Source organism: Dromaius novaehollandiae, chromosome 1 (genome assembly GCF_036370855.1).
Source record: "Dromaius novaehollandiae isolate bDroNov1 chromosome 1, bDroNov1.hap1, whole genome shotgun sequence".
NCBI lineage: Eukaryota > Metazoa > Chordata > Aves > Casuariiformes > Dromaiidae > Dromaius > Dromaius novaehollandiae.
This window is the reverse complement of record NC_088098.1, coordinates 66,469,168-66,481,927: the sequence shown is the minus strand read 5'-3', so window position 1 is coordinate 66,481,927 and position 12,760 is coordinate 66,469,168. Positions and strand designations below refer to the sequence as shown.

General features: G+C 39.6%; 1 protein-coding gene across 7 annotated transcripts in view; it reads right to left on the bottom strand.

Annotated features, from left to right (window-relative positions):
- CALD1 (caldesmon 1) overlaps positions 1-12,760 on the bottom strand; it is a 194,967-nt gene that overhangs the window by 122,485 nt on the left and 59,722 nt on the right. The window lies entirely within an intron of this gene.

The window sequence follows — 12,760 nt, the reverse complement described above, 5'->3', positions numbered from 1 at the left end:
TAAATGTTTCAAGAAAATAGTCACTTGCAACAGACAGCAAATGGACAGATTTAAAGCATCTTTTGATAGCCGCTAGCATCATTCAACATGACAAATGAAAGAATTTACTCAAAACAGGCAGAGAAGCACAGCTAAAATAAGTCTGTAATAACAAAAAAAGTCTCTTGAGAAAGCTCTCTTCTCCTCCTATGTCTTATTTAGTTATTGAACGTGAACACACGGCTGGGATGGGTATCGAGAGAGGAAGCTGCAGTGAACATTCTGCAAGTTACATCCTTTTCAGGGAATTTTAATTAATGGCATTTCTGAGAAGAATTCTGATTGACAGGATTAGTGCTAGCACTAAAAGTTACTATTTGTGGATCCTGGAGCTCACAGCTCCCACCAAAATAAAGCAGTTCAGAAAAGAGCTTTGTGCAAATGAAGACATTCCCTCAGCAGGGAAGGTTCATGTGAACATCTTCTGTGGCTTCCCTTCACATGGGTTTTTCACTGGAGATGGGATAGCAGAAAGTCCCTGGAGAAGAACACCCTCCCCTGGGTACAGAAGTTTTGATTCAAGTTTTCTAGGTTGGTCCTTGGGGAACATTTCTATAATGAGCCAAAATGAAACTCTAGGAACAAATGTTCCCAAACCTAGGGGGAACATTTGGTTTCACTTTCTGTACTTTGGGATTTATTTCAGGTTTGTACTGAATACCTTTTCCTTTCAGTTTTCCAATTCACACTCCTCTCCTAATAAGACACTGTTCTAGTATTCTCCTAGAATAAGATGCAGCCCAAATCACATGATTTCACTGCTCTAAACTCTTAACAGGTCTTGGGACAAACCATTCGATTGAGGACAAGCGTTCTATTTGATTACTGTCACATCTTAAAGTACTGAGCCAAGTAAATCATCTTTTAGAAGGGGTAAAGCCTTAAATGCTACAGCAAGAAGCTAGAGATCTACAAATGTTTTGCTGAAAGTCATTGCCTTCAGTGTTCTAATGGCACAGGGAACCAACAAAGTTCTTGACAGGAGGACATACCCCTCACAGACACTTAACGCAGCACCCCCACAGAAGCAGGGGAAGGACCACACTATCCCAATTCATGCAGGAAACACCCACCAGTTTGCCAAACCACCTCCCAGAAATTGTGAAATTGGCAGAAGAAAAAAAAAAAAGTGATTCTTTCCTCTTACTCCATCCCTTTTAATCACCTTCCTCAGAGAGATTAACAAAGTAATTCATGCGCAGTGGTTTCTTCTCTGCAATTTTCAGGTACCTCATTTACATCATATCTTCACTTTTTTGCCCCATATTTCCGTCTCTTTTCCTTCAGGCTCTTGCTTATCGCGTCCACTATGCCCCCTCCACCACACTGTTCTCCAACTCTCTTGTCTCATGCTCCTGCTCACATTCTCCTAAATCAGCCTTTAACCTGTCTCTTGCCCTGTATCCTATTGCATTGCCTCCTACTCCTCCCTGCTACCTCCTGATTTCTGTTCCCTCTCCATTTCTTGTCCTGATCGCAAGTGTTCACCATGCCAGCAAACTCAGTCACCTGCCAAAGGTTAACATGGCAAACACCATTCTCCAAGTAACATGCACATTCAGTCCCACCATGGTCATGATTTTGGATTAGGGAAATAACCTGCAAATTCTGATGCAGAAATCAGAAATTAATGAGAAATCTTAAATCATTTCTTAAGAACTCCAAGAACAAATGTCATGAGAAATCAGTGTCAAATGTCACAGTAAAATCACAACAGATGTCAACAGTTTGATGTATTACGGTAGGTCCACTTTAACACAGACTGACATATGCCATTTTATCTTCTTTCACCTGTTAATGCATGTTAATGTTCATTCAGGAAGGATACAATAAGGCAAGAGAAAACTGGTCCTGATGAAATAAGAGTCAGCATAGAAGTTTCTCCAGAAATCTCCAGTCTCTCTCAAATCCTTCTTGGGCCTAAAAAATGTTTGGATAACATTATTTCTTCAGATTATAATCTTTCACATTCATTCATTCTTGCTCTTCTCCTGGCTTTTAACTGAGGTAAGATGAGTGCAGATAAACTTTCACAAAAGAAAAATATCATGGTACACCAGAATGCTGCCACTTATTCAAGGACAACTAATGGAAACAGCTGGCTTTTTAAACGACTATATTATATATGTAAAGCCTGCAAATCATGTATCACAAAGGCACAGTAGTAACGTTATTGGTCATTAATATATAGAGTTATATCTTCTTCCATGGACAGGTTCCAGCAAGCCACTGCTTATATTCCAGCTACTAGATCTCTGTCCAGGAATACTTGTAGCTTTGATGCTGTCAAGTCCCACTGCTGCTGGCACTGTCTGCTGTGACTGACTGATACATGTACACACACGTTCAAGGCCACAGCATTAATATCTCAACTTTCATTAGCTTAAGAACACCTACAGAAAGTGGCAGATACTCCTAAATACTCAAGGATGTTAAATGTCCACACAAAAATCTAAATTTCAGTCCCTTTGAGAAACTGGGTTGATTTTTAAGGACAGACACCATCTTCTCCACTATGCAAGTCATCAGCTCTTTCACCAGATGGTGAGAAAAGTGTCCACTGCCCTGAGCTCTTCCAGTTCTGCCCCACAGAAGGACGAGACAAAGTTCTTGGACAAAGCATGGCAAACAGAGCTATTTGCCAGCCTTTTACCTAATGTGCAAACACAAAAACTGGCAGTTAGCAATAGATCATCTGAAGAAAAACTAACCAAGGCTGCCTGTCAGCCTTCAAACACTACCTGAGCACTCAGTGATACCTGAACTTTGCCAAACTCAGTCCATTTTTTTTAATGAGCTACAACTCATAAATTCAGTATGCAGTTTAAATCTTTCCTTGCTTGGCAGCCGTATAAACAGCATGGAATGTGCACATAAAAAGTTATCCTCGTCATACCTACTACTTTTCCAAAAGGAAGGGCATGCTCAGGTATTGTAGATGAGAATCCGGGAGATGACTGAGCCCCAGCTACTTGTTTAGACTGTTAGCCTTACTTTCAATGGTAGGAAATATTACATAAAATCCATGTAACACATACAAGCTAAGTGCAGATGATGAAAGAAATCAGCAAGGGAAAACAGGCCAGAGAGCTGTTGTGATGGAAGAATAGCAGCTGGGAAAACTGAAGTCAACCCAGCTATGTTATTTTTTAATTAAAAATAAACATGGGCTTTGTTGCCAAGGGATTGGTTAGCATTCCGTTTAAAAAGAAAAAAAAAGGAATTTTGTTTTATTTCATTCTCATTCCCCTCCTCACCTCTCTCCCCTTTTCTTCCCTCCTTTCCCTACCAAAAAAGTATTTATAGATTTTGCAGAAAAAAACTGGTCATAAAATTCAAGTCAGTATGCAGCACCACCAGAACCACTTATTTTTAAGGCATCCTCATCCTCTCACATGAATGCTTCCTTGATTAAAAATAGTCAGAGACTATCATTTTTAATTCTTGGTTATTTCATCTTTACTGCTGTGCTTCTTGCTAACTATGCAAGTATGCATGACTGCACTGACTGAGACTGCAATAGCTTGTGTGACAGAGGCCCTCGTTGGACAGACATGTTAAGGAAGGTTTTCAGCAGACTCACGCTAATCCTTCCAAGGTCAGCCTTGGATCAAATTCTGAGGCAGAGGTTATTCACACCTGGATAGGAGCTGCATCTTATCATCAGTGCAATTTACTTCTAAGAGCAAAATAAAATTGGCCACTGAAGGTCTTACACAGTTTCCTTGCAGTCCTTACTACACAAATGCTCTTTGAAGACAACAAGAGTTAACCCAGTAGCAGAGAAAAATTGAAGGATCCAAAGGCATGGTTCAGACTTTTCACACATTCCAAGGACTTAAAGGTTAACTACTTTTAAAGGCTGACTACTTCCTCAGCCTCTCTCCCACTGTTTTTCAGTCACCTAGCTTATATCTTTCTGGTGTGCTTTCATTACGTCTGACCTCAGAGAAGCTTTCTCCTACCAAGGTCTTAGCCAAAAACAGCCTTATCTTAATTATTTCATCATACTGATTCCACATCCCATTTTGAAATCTTATCTTGCTTACAACTTTTACTTTCTCTCGCCATCTGCTTTACCACTTATTTAAATTCTAAGAGGTTTTAGGCTATAATTCATATGAAATGTATCACTAGAGACAGTTATTCTGAAAAGACATTATGGAAGAGCTGATGGGGCAAAACCCCACAAAATAGAACACTTAAATCCAAATTTTCTACAGAACTATTCATCTCCAATTGAACAAGAATATAATTTCTGGCTAACTCAAAGAAAGATCAACCTAATGATTAGTCGTTCAGCTGGTGGGAAAAAAGAGTTCAGCTGAAAAAAAAAAAAACTTAAACCTACCTCTTGCACCTCCTCAACTGAGTACTATCATGCATAGCAAACCACCAAGCTAATAGCTGTTATGGAGTAGGACTGGCTTGTACCTAGTTGGAGCTGTTCCAGTTTATATTAAAAAAAAAAGTTCACTGACAAAGGGAATTTTATTTAAATAGATAAATAAATAAATAAATATTTAATTATTTATTCCATGCTAAATAGCTCTAAAAAGAAAAAGGCCTAAACAAAAATAGTACAGTACAGGGTAGTCTATGCACTCATATTTTCACAAAGGATACAAAGACCCAGCCTTCATCCCCTCTGTACAGAGTGGTATTTGAACCTTCAGTCTGGTGAGGAGCCCTAGCCATTGGATTATCCTGGAAACATCTCTCTGTCTGCTTTTCTACCTCATCAGGTCTTTCTATGCCTCCCACTGCATTTCAGGAAAGATTCTGAATTTGTGAAAACATCAATACAGAAATCATTTTTGCCCAACTCTGGTCACCATCTGCTGACTCACATCCAGATTCCCCTAGTATCTGAATCTTCCACTGAGTCCAGAGAAAATTTGGGGTTAATCAGAAAACATGAGGTTAGCTTACTAAATAGCATAACAATGCCTATTATTTGCGATGCCACAGTAAGCTCAAGAGAAAGAGGATACTGCATTGCAAAACAGTTTTCTTTATTCATATTTTTGGAAGAGGAAAGAAAACCACATTAGGCAAAGCAATATATTTGTTTTGTCTTAAGGACATTGGCTTACAAAGAGATGTTGCTGCAACAAGTGAGAGTTCAAGTCATTGTTACTCAAACCATATAAAACACATTAAAAAGCTTTTGGAACTCAAAAGTTATTCCTCATCCCAACCAAATGTAAATAATTCAACAGTTTAGTGACCAACAGTATACAACAGAAAATGACTTTTCTGGATAATTAAGCATAGAAGCAGAGCTGAAACTAATTCTGTGCACATTAATTCTCTTTTGTGGCAAAACAAAATTGGATTCAGCACTAGAAAGTAAGAGAAAGGAAGAAAAAAGAATAGTTTGCTCTGGCAGGACATAAACATGCTATGCCTAAGTCTTCTTGGGTGTTACACAGATTTCCATATAAGAATAGAATGTATTTGAATTAAACATGATTGGAGGGACAGTATATCCTTCAGATGGTGACTTGCTGTTTCAGTCTAAGGGTTACACAAAAAGAGGTCTGAGAAAGAGGCTTCTCAGTTATACCCTTGCTTTTCCAGATATGGTGAGTATTTTAGTATTAAAATAGGAACTGCCCAGTTCTGACTCCTACAAAGGATTCTACTATCATTTCCACAGCATTTTGTTTTTTCTTCAAGATTTGCAACAGCTCAATCAAAAAAAAAAAAAAAAAAAAGAAAAAAAAGAACAAAGCAAAAGGCTCATTCTATTCGCTGAATAATGGCAGGGGATATGTACAATCACACAATACTGGAGAGGATGGGTATACCAAAGTGAAACTAAGAAGTACAAAATGAGGGTAAGAGATCTGGCTTGAAGAAAAAAGTCGCACAGAAAAACTATCAACCTTTCATTCAGAAGAGCTTCATATCAGTGAAGAATAATTCAATAATCCTGCTGTGTTTTAAATGACTGGTAGCCTCCTCTTGTTACATGATAATGGCACTGCTTTATCTTTTAAATCTCAGACCAAGTACCTAGGCCATTGAAAATGCAAGCATCTGCCTAAATGGGCAAAACATTTAAAACTATTCACATGTCCCATCTTCATCTAGCAAACAGAAAATGGAATGCTATTTACAGCCCTTTGATATTTCTGTTTCTCATGGGAAACAAGTTGATGTTGTCTATTGTCAGTTCTCATTGTTAACAACACCCAGGGAGAGTTTATTAATCTTATGTCTTGATGCCATTTGTCCAAAGCAACCTTTCTAAAAGGGTCATATTAGACCAATAAACAGCCAAGAAGTATACAGACATCAGGCTCCATTCAGTAAGTGGAACTCAAGAAGGCTAATGCTAAAGTTTTATGTATTTTTCATTCTAAAACAAAACCCCTTTGTCAGCCTCAGGATTTCCTTGATCACAATGTAGAAATATAAAATATACAAAAATAAACAATAGTCTCCCAATTCACTAATTTTTCATACTACATAATATACAAAAATCACAGTTTAAAAAACATTCCCATTTGAATATGCTCTATCTTCCTTTCCTGGTCCTGTTGGAAATCTAGGAATAAAATCATTCCTACGTAAAATGATGCGTAGTGTCATTCATTCAATGGATGGCAAGTTAGGATATCTCCTAGTTCAGAGGGTAGCTATCTTATCTGAAGTGGCAGAGACCTATATTGTCAGAATAAATGTCACATCATGACAAGGACCCTGAAGTCAGCATCAGTTTGGTGTCAGTTGTTTTGATACAAGTCAGAGAGAGGAACTCTGGTCTCTGTAGTCCCAATGCTTTACCTATCAGACCACCCTACCTGTCATGTATTGCATCTGCTACATGCAAACAAGAAATTGCATTCCCAAGTGGTGGTTGTGTGGAAGAAGCAGACAGAAGGAGTAGCTATGGAAAGAAACTTGCCCTATGCTTGAGGGGAAAAAAAAACAAAAAACAAACAAAAAAATCCAAACCCACACTACATGGAAAATTAAAGTGGTAGGGAAAGAAGAAGTGAAAAACAGAGAAAGTGCATCATGGAAGCAGAAGCATCAAAAAAAGATGTAAAAAATGGGGACAACAGTTGGCTCAGAGGGAAGGAGACCTCCCAAGACCAGGTTAGCAGGAAGAAGTTTAGCAATAAAACTGGAGCTGGACCATGACATTGGGAGGCCCAAAGCAACTCTTACAGCTCCTCCAGCTCAAGGCTGTGCTTCTTGAAGCTGCATGTGTCATGTTCAAGACATTATGACTTTCTTTTGTATTTATAGTATCCTCAGCGGTGCTTATCCACTCTGTAAACACCAAAAAGACAGCTGATCGGCATTCCTTGGTTTTGCCTCTAGAAAAAAGCTCCACACACCAAGGGGGAAGGAATCAGTGTTGACTTACTGTCAAATAGAAGGACTGCACAAAATGCCTTACGATAACAAGGATTTCATGAAGCAGGCTCATTCTACCTACCTTAGCAGAAACAGGACATTAGAGATAATCAGAGGGGAAAAAGAGAAGAAAGATGGTTTGAGAAGTAAGATAGCTAGTGCTGTAGTTCTGAGCTTAATCTACAAAACAGCTTTCACCAAAACAATTATATTGTTCTCCTCCAAGCCATTCATCATCTCAGATATTTTTCTAATTTTGACTTTTACCCACTGGAGAGCTGAAACCTTCTAAATAATTATCATCTAGGGATTCCTTAGCTGGAATTTGGAATGGCAAACATAATTCCTCCAAACAGTGCTCCTTGACTTTTTCCCATAGACTTCAATATTGCAGTGAAATACTTGGAATGCTAGCTCTGAGCTGCAGAAATTATGCTTCTATGTGACAATGTGTCAGATTCATTCACTGGGCAGTAAGACTGTGAAAACTAATAATATGCCCCCACTTCTGTATTTGAGTGATAACTAGTTGCTAGGCTGTATTTGGAGAGGAAGAGGAGGGAGGGCAACCAAACAAGAAGTTATGAGTTTTTCTAAGTGATTTCAATGTTGATGTTGGATTAGCAGTCTCATAGAAGAAAGCCTTCACCAATCTGCAAAACTGATAGATAGTACTGGCAGCAGTTACGCCGGTCGAGTTAGTGACAGATTGACCAATCCTGATTCCCATATAATGTTTGGCTACTCTGCATCTTCCATCCAGAAATAGTCTGCATTTTCCCTGCCAGAGAGGTACTGTAGTTTTAGTGATCTTTCTAGTAGCAAATCACTGATTCCATACACACTTTGCTCTCTGTATTAGCATGGGAAATCAAAAGAGCTACATCCTAGCATAAGAGGAACAAGGCTGAAATTCCATGAATGGAAGGCCTTCAGGTAATACATCATCTCTTCCCTTGGCTAAGTTTGTGTGGTCCCTTGCAAATACACAGGGAAAAACAAATCTCTAATCAGCTTTAGTCAATGTTCAACCACAGTAAAATTTTCATTTCTGTTTGTGACATTCATATGATTTCCATTGCAATACTAGCTGAGTGATTCACAGCTTTCAATCTCACAACAGCTGTATGAAGAAAGGAGTAATTTCTATTCCCATTTTACAATAGGCTGATTGTAACAAAGGGAAAATAAATAACTTGTACGCAGACACAGACATGTTCTGTGAATGAACATCTTACATGGAGGTCTCCCAGTGGGTCACTGTCAGTGGACTAGCCTTTTTTTCATTTGGTTTTCTTTACCAAAAAGAGGCAACTTTCTCTGAAAGACACAAATGCTTCAATTCCTAGAAATGCAGAACGGGCTTCTGTGAAATTCTTTCAAGTGGTATGCTCTGGAAGAGGAGAGAGGGCAGTCCACAAACGTGGCAGAAGATGATAAACTGCTGTCTTCACTAGAAATAGCAGCTCTGTTGCTATTGAGTTCTTTGTTTGAACCAGAACCAAAGTACGCTCTTTACACAGATCAAAGGGCCTCTTTATCCAACGATTAATTACATCCAAACCATTAAAATAATAGGAGAAGAAGGAAAAAGAAAAGAGGAGAAGCTTCAGTCAAGTCCCAAGCATTGTCTTGTTCTAAGTACATAAAGCAACAGCAGTATCATTAGTGTCGTACTGGAACTGCAAGTAGGCTTACCTGTGTTTGCAATTTGACTAAAGATCCGTGAAGATATAAATGGTTAAAAATCTGTTTAGTTAATGTATAGACGGTGATTTATCAGCCTCCCAAATTGTGCAACATTCTGATTTCAAGATAGATTTTATTAAATCTCAGACAGACATCCATGAGAAAACTGAAAATTTGTTTATAATCAAATTTTATTACCTATATACCATGGTCTTTAAGGTTTTTGCCTCATTGGGACACATGAAATATTAATCAGGAGACAAAGTACAAAATTATTCACTTTATTCTTTTAAAATAGGAAGATATTCCTTAAGTTCCACTTGAGAAGTAGTATGTGATATGTATATGTACACTTTAACATGAAATCTCAGATATTCTTGGAACTATTTGCACATCTTCCACTGAGGTGCCCACGACCTAAGACTCACGAACAGGCCAACGAACTGCAAACTAAGCTATCCTAGTGCCAGGACAGACTCTCATAAATATGACTTAGCCCCCTTCCCACAAATGAAAATTGCCCTATGGATCAATTTGTCACAATTTCAAATACCTGCCCCAGTACAGAGGCTGGCTGGTCACACATAGCAGCCATGGTGTTGTTTGCTTTATTCTGGTGCCTTGAGCCTCACGTCCCCGGCAACATGTACCTACCCAAGTAACCACAGACCACACCATCCAAGTAAACTTCTTTACTAAAGCAAAAATGCAACAAAACCCATGGAAAACTACACTAGCTGAAGCTTCCCCTCAGATCTGCAGCCTCCCCCTGGTATGCAAAGTCTCTTCTAGGAAGAGAAAGCTGTGCTACTTCAATGAGAGGTACAATTTTGAACAGATGCAGCTAAGCCTGTACAAATCCATGGGTAGACATAGTTATTTCAGTTTAAAAGCTTAGAGTGTAACTGGAAGTCTGAGCACTTTGAAGATCATGTAAATCAAAGTTGCCTCTTCCATATTTGTGCTCCTCAGCATAGCAATTTCCCCTAGCTAAAGTCCCTTCCATTTTGAGAAAATGGATGCAAATCACTCTCTTCCAAAGCAACGCAAACTATCCACTAGACTAGGTGGAGTACTGTCCAGAGAAACAGAGAGAGAGAAGCAGCCTGTTATAATGACAAGGTGCTGCATGACTACTTGACATAGTCATAAAGTTACTTCATCTGAATTTAAATACAAAGGCAAACCTCAGTACTGTAGTATAAGTGTGGTAACACATGACAAGTACTCTTGTGCCCACAACCATGCACCAACAGTGTTTTTTTCATCACATTTTTGAGAACAATACTACATGTTAAAAGAAATGCCACAGGAGATTTCTGCCTGTGCAGTTTCTGGTCCCTGCCCATCATTCACATTCACACATCTTTGTGTGTCCCATGTGAATGCAGCCCCTTGCACAAAGGTCATATACAGAACGTGAGCAGTGAGGTGCAGCTGAAGCATGGCTCAGCCTTAATGATCCAAACTACTATCATGGCCGTAACTGCAGCTGGTCTCCAAGCAGGAGTAATCCTGGGATCACTTTGTACTTGAGAGGGAACTAAAGCATTGTGCCTACTGGCCTGGTCTGCAGGATGAACACATCGTTTTGGTCATTTTCCTTTTCTTACAAAAGATTTTCCCTACTCTTCCCTCTACTATAAAATATCCAACAGTACCCAGACAGTAAAACATCTGCATGAGGCTCAAGACTTGTCCCATGCTTTGCACAGACAAAAGACTGATCTTCAGCCTCCAGATAAAATCGGTCTAGAATATATAACCTGAGTTCCATTTACATATTCTCATTCTCTACAATGAGTAGGATCCTGCTGGACAAGTTGACTATGGGCCAGCAAAGTGCCTTCATGGTAAAGAAGGCCAGTGGTGTGCTGGACTGCATTAGGCATAGCACTGCCAGCAGGTCAAGGGAGATGATCCTTCCCCTCTGCCCAGCACTGGCAAGGCTGCTTCTGGAGTGCTGGGTCCAGTTCTGGGCTCCCCAGTACAACAGTCATGGATATGTTAGAGTGGGTCCAGCAAAGGGCCACAAACATGATTAAAGGTTTGGGGCATCTGAAGTAAAAGTGGGAGAGCTGGGCCTGTTTAGCCTGGAGAAGAGAAAGCTCAGAGGGTCTTATTAATGTGTATAAATACTTGATGGGAGGGCATAAAGAAGAGGGAGGTAGACTCTTCTCAGTGGTGCCCAGTGACAAGACAAGAGGCAATGGGTACAAACTGATAGACAGGAAGTTCTGGGTGACTGACCATTGAAACAGGTTGCCCAGAGAGACTGTGGAGTCTCCATCCTTGGAGATGGTTAAAACTCATCTGGACACAGTCCCAGGCAACCTGCTCTTGAGTTGTCTGCTTTGAGCAGGGGGTTTGGACCAGATGATCTCCAGAGGTCCCTTCCAACCACAGCTATTAGATGATTCTATGACAGCAGTAGAGTTTTGTGATAATAACAATACTCAGATGCATCTTGCAATATATATTGCACAAAAATATAGTGTACGAACATATAAATATTGTAACAGGGTACCTTCAGTAGGATGAAAGTACAGCAGGCCAGTTCCTTAAGTAATACCCAATGTATGGGACCTAGTCCTATCTATTCCAATTTGCAGCAGTTGAGGATATGAACAATGCACGTTAAAATGGTTTTGTTTGAAAGAACATATTTCAATGGTACCCAGATAAAAATGCCTCTATCAGGACAATGATTTTTAACAACTCAGCATCTTATGTGAAGCTGCTCTAATCATTACAGTAATCAACATCATGACTTACAATATAACTTGCAATTAACATATGGTAAATAGCATCAGCCAATTAGACTATCATGTGCACTGTACATCTGATTCCTGTTTGCACTGGAATGCGGCTATTTGTGTTGGATCTTATCCAGGGTCTCTGCATTGGCCTCCAACTCTCTTTGGATGAGCAACCCTCAGCTTTCTCCTGCAGTTAAGGGGAAGACAAGATTCCTACACATATGAATTAGGTCATAGATATGAACCTTGAAAGGAGATTCATTAGTCATTTTTAGAGCTCCACTACCTTAAAGTAGAAGAAAATAAATCACAGAACACATCCCCTTCATCACTGCATACCATCTTTGCAGACAGCAAAATTAAATCTGTATTAATCACATGTAGCTCACCATTCTTCTTTTTGTTCTGCTCCCCTTCCCCCCCCATCCCCCCCATTTTTTCTGGTTAAACTTCATGGCCTAGAAACAGACACAGGCATTTTATTTAATTATGCAAGACCAAATTTCTGCTGTTACTGAGTGATTTCTCTAGATGGTCAAGGACTCTCAGTTTCCAGGGGCAGCTAGAGTTGCTTAGAACTTTTCCAGACTGCATGGATTATCCAGACTAATAACTAATCAATTTTCTATTAACAATCCCTTTCCTCAGATGTGTTGTTTCCTCTAGAGCAAGGATTCTCAAGCAGCAGCATGTGACTGCTTCAGAGTGGTATACAAACATAGGCTGAAAAACTGACCTCCTTGTCCTGTGAACACAGAATCTTGCACAAAGTCCACAGCTTCTGCCCCTGCTGCATTTGTGGTACCCGAACACACAGCACCTGGCAACTCCCAGAGCAGAGATATCACTCATGAAGCCCCTAAGCCTCTTGCACACATTAAAAAAATACATATGGCAAC